The sequence below is a fragment of the Lupinus angustifolius genome, unplaced genomic scaffold, assembly GCF_001865875.1.
Source record: "Lupinus angustifolius cultivar Tanjil unplaced genomic scaffold, LupAngTanjil_v1.0 Scaffold_25_331, whole genome shotgun sequence".
Lineage (NCBI taxonomy): Eukaryota > Viridiplantae > Streptophyta > Magnoliopsida > Fabales > Fabaceae > Lupinus > Lupinus angustifolius.
Window position 1 is genome coordinate 1 of NW_017720265.1, and position 6,791 is coordinate 6,791.

The window sequence follows — 6,791 nt, forward strand, 5'->3', positions numbered from 1 at the left end:
TACTAAGCAGCTGACAAAACCCTTCAGCATGGGTTTGGTCCCTTGATCAAGAAGCTTTGTCACCTCCTTATGCTTGACTAATCAAAGCTAGTTGTGAGCTATGAAACTAACTGTGGTGAGCTACTTTGGAAAGCCTATGGTGGGCTACTTGAGGTGAGGTCATTGGCGACTTCATGGTTTGCTTGATGCTAAGTCAAGTCTGGGTGCACACCGCTTAGCACGCCTGTTGCACCGCTAAGCTGCTTGTTCAGCAACTTTGACCGTGCTGATTGGGACGTGGTCTGGTGCTTGCTGATCTGGGCACGAGTCTGGTTCTCTGCTGAGCTGCTTGGTAGCACCGCTAAGCTGCTTGTTGAGCAACTTTGGCATGTGCCATGCTCTTGTCTGACTGTGTCAAGCTTGAGTTCTGGCCGTGTTAGGACTAGTCTAGTGCTAGGCTGAGCGACCAAGCAGGTTCGCTCAGCTGTTTGCTTGAGCAGCTTGGTCCAGGTGAAGCTGGTGTCCTGGTCAGGCTGGTGTCCAGGTCAGCTTAGCGTGGCTTGGTCTAAATCCTACAAAATACATAAAAAATAAATACACAAATAAATATACAAGATTGTGATATTTTATACAAAAAGTATTGTTTTAAGTTGGTTTTTCTCAATTATGCTTAAGATAAGTGCCATAAAAGTGTATGAAATTTAGGTATGTTTGGCACTTATCAACAGACATGATGGCATGTTTGCCATCAAGAAGTTGTAAAGGTAAATAACTATATGAAATTCTTGAAAGTAATAAAAGTAAGGAATTGCTTTGTTAAAGGCGAGGCCCGAGGGTGTGATGTTATGCCTATGCAGCGAGATCATTTGACCATAAGAGGCTTGGCTAGAGGAGTTGTCCAGGTTGATTCAGCGATGGTTCGCAGTGGTGCTGAGAAGTATTATGTTGTGCCCATGCAGCGAGATCGTCTGACCATAAGAGGCTTGGCTTGAGAGCCGTCCATGATAATTCAATGATGGTTCGTAGTGGTGCCGAAATTATTCTCTTTTTGTTTATATGTTAAGATCGGGACCCACTAGAAGCATTCCCGATGGGATATGTCTTAGGATGGGCAAATCGCTAGAAAAAAGGGATTAAAAGACATAAAAATTTGCTAATTTCGGTTAGGGTGCATATCCATGGTCAAAAATGAAGTAGGTGAGAGGAAATGTACGGGAGACAAATGGGCCCCGAGATGTTGACAGAGACGATGTTGATGGAGGTAATTCGTCAGCAAAGTCTTGAGGGAGAGTCTAGGTGAGACGAGTGCCATGTATTCCTATATGAGGTATTATGTTGGATCGGACAGTGCTCACAGCCCAAACTAGACGATCTCTAACAATCCCTCTTTGCAATCAGGATCGATGAGAGGGATGCCTAGCAAGTGTTTGATATGACACCGTCCTGAAATGGACAGTTCCGTTGGAACAAATCGATCATATATCCTTGCGAGGAATAATTTTGATGCGATCAAATCAGGTTGTTATGTGATCTGTACTTTCGGTTATTTCCGAATAGTTATTGGGAGGATAAAGGAGTAAAGATGGTGGACTCATGCATCACATTGCATACATTATATTCTTCAATATTGATTCTAAATTCTCGAGTTTTATACTTCATTCATCATTATTATATGCTTGTATGATCACATGATATATCTATACTCGAGTATTGTCTTGGTGTATTATTCCGTGTAATTCCACGACGTTGATAACAAGTTTTTCATAGATGTTTTACTCCCTATCGTTTCTTATGGTGTATTTGTATGCATGTTCAGATGGACCCATCAGCGCTGATCCGAGGAGGGGACATGGAGCATTGAGGGTAATTGACACACTTACACAGGTCCTTGCGACCTGGAGTTGGATTGGGTAAGCAATGGCTCAATTCTGCATCATCCACCTTACTATGCAGTTCGAGATGTATCATTCACTTTGACCGACCGAAGACCTGCAACCGCCAGACTTTCTGTATCGGTTGAAGCTCGAGGCATACCTGAAGTGGTTAGGACCTGGCCCCAAACATGATTCTCATCATTAGGATCGGCGCCAAGAGAGACAGACGGACCCATGTCAAGAGGGTACACCTCGGACCCCTCGATGGATTGGGGAGCAGATAAAGTGGAGGACGAGGAAGACAAAGGTGACAGTGTAGAGCTTATCTGCATAGAAGATTCAGTTGAGGTCATTGAGATCTCTTTTGACTCGGAGGTGGAGGAAGACCCTAGCAAGGCTTCCAGTGTACCTCTAGTTTAGGAGGTTTCTCTTTTGTTTTGTTGTGATAGGAATCTGTGTGAGGTACATTTTGTAATGCTAATGCCCCAACACTATTTGCTTTGTATTTTCAGTTTTTTTATTTGTGTCGATGATTAGATTTCGCCCTATAAACAATTCTGTATTTATTCAATAATTTTATGAATGAGAAGTATTTAGAAAATAATTATGTTCATTTAATTATCTTCAATGTATTAAGAATTTTATTTCCACAAGGTTTGAAAATGTGACGTCTTGAAAATAGAATAAGGTAAAAGTGAAAATGATTTGTAAGTTATAGGTTACATAAAAGAAAAAGAAAAAAAAAGGAAAGAAAAATTTTCCCATTTTTCTAAGAGATTAAATATATTAAATATGAAATGATTTTCAGGGTGTTACATAAAACATTTGTGTACTCTCTTCTCCCTTACATCTTTGATTTATTCTTGTTTATATTATCCGCTGCACTTTAACTCTTCATCTTGCAGAAAAAAGTGGTCATAATTTATAATCAACAAATTCACCCCCCCCTCCCCCCTCTTAGTTGCAATATCAGTTTTACAATTGGCACCAGAGATATTTTTGAGTAAGATATTCTCAAACTTGATCCTACATCAAAGATGGCCACAAGATCGTTCCTAGGAGAAGGTTCTAAGATAAACCGCCCTCGAAGTTTTGTTGGAGAATGGTATGACTTCTGGAAAATCAGAATGAGAATATTCACAGAATCCTAAGACTTGGATATATGGAACGCAATTGAAGAAGGACCCTATCAACCCTTCACAATTAAAAACAATATAAGTGAAATAAAACCTAAATCTTCATGGAATGATGAAGACAAGAAGAAGGTGCAATATGACCTAAAGGCAAAGAACATCCTCACTTCTGCTATTGGAATTGATGAGTTCTTTAGAGTATCTAACTGTAAATCCGCCAAGGAAATGTGGGATACTCTAGAGACCACACATGAAGGAACAGAGGAAGTAAAAAGGTCTTTTATTACTTTTATTACTCTAGAGACCACACATGGCAAACAATTCCTTACTTTTATTACTTTCAAGATCTTTGCTCCTGACCTTGACCAGGTTTTGATGTAGACACCAACATCACCAAAAAGAAGAAAAGGAAGATTACTTATGAAGACCAAGAAGATTAAAACTTCAAGACAATTACTCTAAGTCTAAATAGGTACTTCTATCCTACACTCTTTTAATATACCAAAGTAGTAATGCTCAAAATATTTTAAAAGAAATTGAAACACTTCAAGTTTTAAATGAAAACATTTGTCAAAATACTGTATAACAGGTTACTGAAATTTGAGTAACAAGTTACATGAGTGAGAATCAGTTGAGTAACCGATTACTCAAAGTAATTTTTCAAAACGTGACGTTTGGGTAACCGATTACCCACTTGCTGTAATTGGTTACTGAGAGCTGTTACATCAGTTTTTCAGATTTGAAACTCAAGGTTTTTCATCCCAAGCGAAATGCCTTCATTCCAAAGAATTCCTACTCTTTCATAAAGGCACAATGACTGATTGGAAAGCCTATTTAAAGGCCTTAGAACTCACATCCATCTATACCCACCATATCAAACCAACACGCCTCTTGGCAGCATGGAGTCTCCCCTCTCTCTATATCGGACAAGCAAGCACCAGCAAGGACCTTTCTTCTTACTAGTTGCCGATACGGATTCATTCCTGTTGGGATTGCTCCTTTAGGTATCGATGAGGTAATTTCCCGCTCAGGTAAGGAGGCGAGGCTCGCTGATTTAGAGTTTTTGAATCCTATCTCTCTCGTTATGTATTATTATTATAACGGGGCATTGACTAGGCTCCATCCTAAGCTTAAGCCAGCCAGCCCTCCTTCTATCCCATTCAGTGAATCAGCCCCGCTGGAAATCTGGTTAGTCAGAAGGCCGTGCTTGGCTATGGTAACTAGGACGAGAAAGGCAGAAAAAGTCCCTAATTCGATTGATCTTTATTTTGCCCATGTTGCTCTTCTTCAATTAGGATTACTCTATTTGGTGATTGTCTTTCGTAATATATCGTGAAGAGTGGGTATAAATCCAACTTCAATCCTAGCTCTATTAGCTTTTGCCGAAAGCGAGGCCTAGAACACGAGCTATACTGGGTTGAAAGACCACTTCTAATCCCGACCATTACATTCTCTTTCCTATTCATCTTTTCAGCAACCAATCTCCAACAAGGAGGCTCTGACAGTTGACTTGGCTGGTTGTATGAATCAACGCTTGTGCCAATCCCCGCCTCTCGTGGATGTCATACCCCGCTTTCAGCCGTAAAGTAGTTGATCTAAAGCGAGTGAGCCTAAGCTCGGTAGAGAGGAGGGTGTGTGGATGGAAGCTAGGAAAGGGTATGAAGTAGTTCGACCAAAGAGAGTGCAAATCCTTCAAAGTGTCAGAGAAGCATCCTATCCTAAGCCCTTTCTTCTTGGGCTCCTCCTTCTTATAAAACGGGTTCAAGGGCCCTCTCTACTCCTCTGGCTATTATCGAATCGGAAATGAACGAAGTCACTTAACTTCAAAGTAGAGGTTTGGGGTAAAGGTGGACTGATAGAGCAGCTTCAAGGCCCGAGTGCCTAGGTTGTAGTGGTCAGAGTCACTTCCGATGAGTTCCAACGGCCAGAGTCTTCGATAAGAAAGAGGAGTATGAGTAAACAGAAGTGAGATCTTTCTTCTTTCACTGGGTATGAATCAGACGGTGAGAAGATCTAGAAATGCTACATAACGTAGTGAGAGGGGGAGCTTCCTTAGCTGATAGCAAGCTCATTGAAAGCGAGTATTAATAGCTAAGCATCTAGTGTTAGCAGCGAGTCAACAAAGTGGATTTGATGTAGGTAAGCAGATTATGCTTTACTAGAAAAGAAGATAGCAAAGCTCTACTATTAAAGTATAGTGCTGAGTTATGAATGAACCCTGATAGGAGATAACAGTCAGGGGCGATCCGGACCTGGACCAATAGCCTCAAAATGAGTGGCAATTAGTTGAGTTAGTAGCCAACCTAAATCTAAAGAAGGTAGGGGGACAATCTAAAATTCCTCCTCATACTAATCTGAAGGAAGCGGGGCAAGTAGTTCATTTCTAAAGCCCTTGGTCGTCCCCAGTGCTTGGGCTTCGATGCATAATAAGCAGTATTGGGACCAACCCACCATTGGAACTTGCTTTGCTCTCGCTCGGCTCACTCCCACCTATCTTCTTTCCTAAAAAAAGAGTTCTATTATTATTAGTTTAGTAGTAGTCAGATACCTTTAAAGAGATAAGTATCCTTTTGTTCCAGCCCAGTCTCAAGATCTTTCATTTCAGGTTTAATAAGATAGGGTAGCATATAGCTTAGCCTCACTCCTCTAGCTCATAGATAAGTTCCTCTTATCCATCATATTGACATAAGTTAAATCCCACAGGTCGATTAATGCTTGTGCTTGAAGTATTCTTCTCTGTATCAGGCAAGAAGAGGAAGGAGTATGTAAATGCGAGATATATCATAATAGAAGAAAGATCGAAATTTACTATTGGGTTTGCCCCTTACTCTTTTCAAATAGGGTTAGACATGTTAGATTAAGGGTAACCCGACCTTTCCGCTCTTACTCTTCTGTAAAGGACTGAAGCTCACCATTAAGCAACTGAAAAGCCGCTTTAATGCGGAGTTACAATTGGCATTTTCCTCGTGCGAGTCTATCTCTTACAGGTCTAGGATTCCCGTTATCACTAGTCTAAGTGCCCCGAGATCCAGTGCCCTTAACATAAGATGTCTAGTTTCCTAGTGCCCTTTGGGAGGAGTATCTCCAGCTTTTTCTTTTAAGTCATATCTCACATGAAATCTCCTGCAGAGTAAAGGAAAAAAAGAGCATTATATATATTTTAAGGATTCACTAAGGAAAAGGAGTACTGCTTCACTCACAGGGACATCATCGATAAGAAGAAGCCAAGATTACTCTCGAATAAAGAAGGAAAGAGGGTTGTGACTCAAATGGATCGTTGAAAGACTGAGTCTAGGACAAATATTCTGTTAGATGTGGCATTACCGGTCTTTGCTATTGGATTTCTTTACCATCTACTGAATCTGACTCTATCAATTCCTTTTCACTGGGAACAACTCCTAGTTCAGTAGTTCAAGCGGAATAAAAAAATGCATAAACCTTATATTCCTGATACCATTTCTTTGACATATGAGGTATTAGGCTCCTTTTTAGCCTGTGCCGATGTTGAATAGACAGAATTAGTCTTAGTGCCACTGTCTGCTTTCCTTAATCTAACAAGTAAGCAAGTAAACTACCTTGGTAAGATAATACATAAGGAATTTTTAATAGAACTGGGGACTAGAGGCCTCTTCGATTGAGAGGATAAAGTTTGTGATTTGTGATTCAACAACCAAACCAGTTGTTAGAGCTAGGTAGGATAGGCAATCAACATGATTGGTTCCCGTCCTAGTCTAAGTAGTTGGATGTGAGTGTGTCGAATAAGCGAAAGCAAGCAGTAGATCAAGAAAAGAAAGACTACAGATTG

The 6,791-nt window shown here is 40.5% G+C and overlaps 1 long non-coding RNA gene across 1 annotated transcript; it reads left to right on the forward strand.

Moving 5' to 3' along the window:
• Positions 1-3,933: 3,933 nt before the first annotated feature.
• LOC109338419 lies at positions 3,934-5,599 on the forward strand. Its single transcript, XR_002106549.1, has 3 exons — positions 3,934-3,948; positions 4,865-4,871; positions 5,421-5,599. It is a non-coding gene; the product is annotated as an uncharacterized LOC109338419 (long non-coding RNA).
• Positions 5,600-6,791: the final 1,192 nt, after the last annotated feature.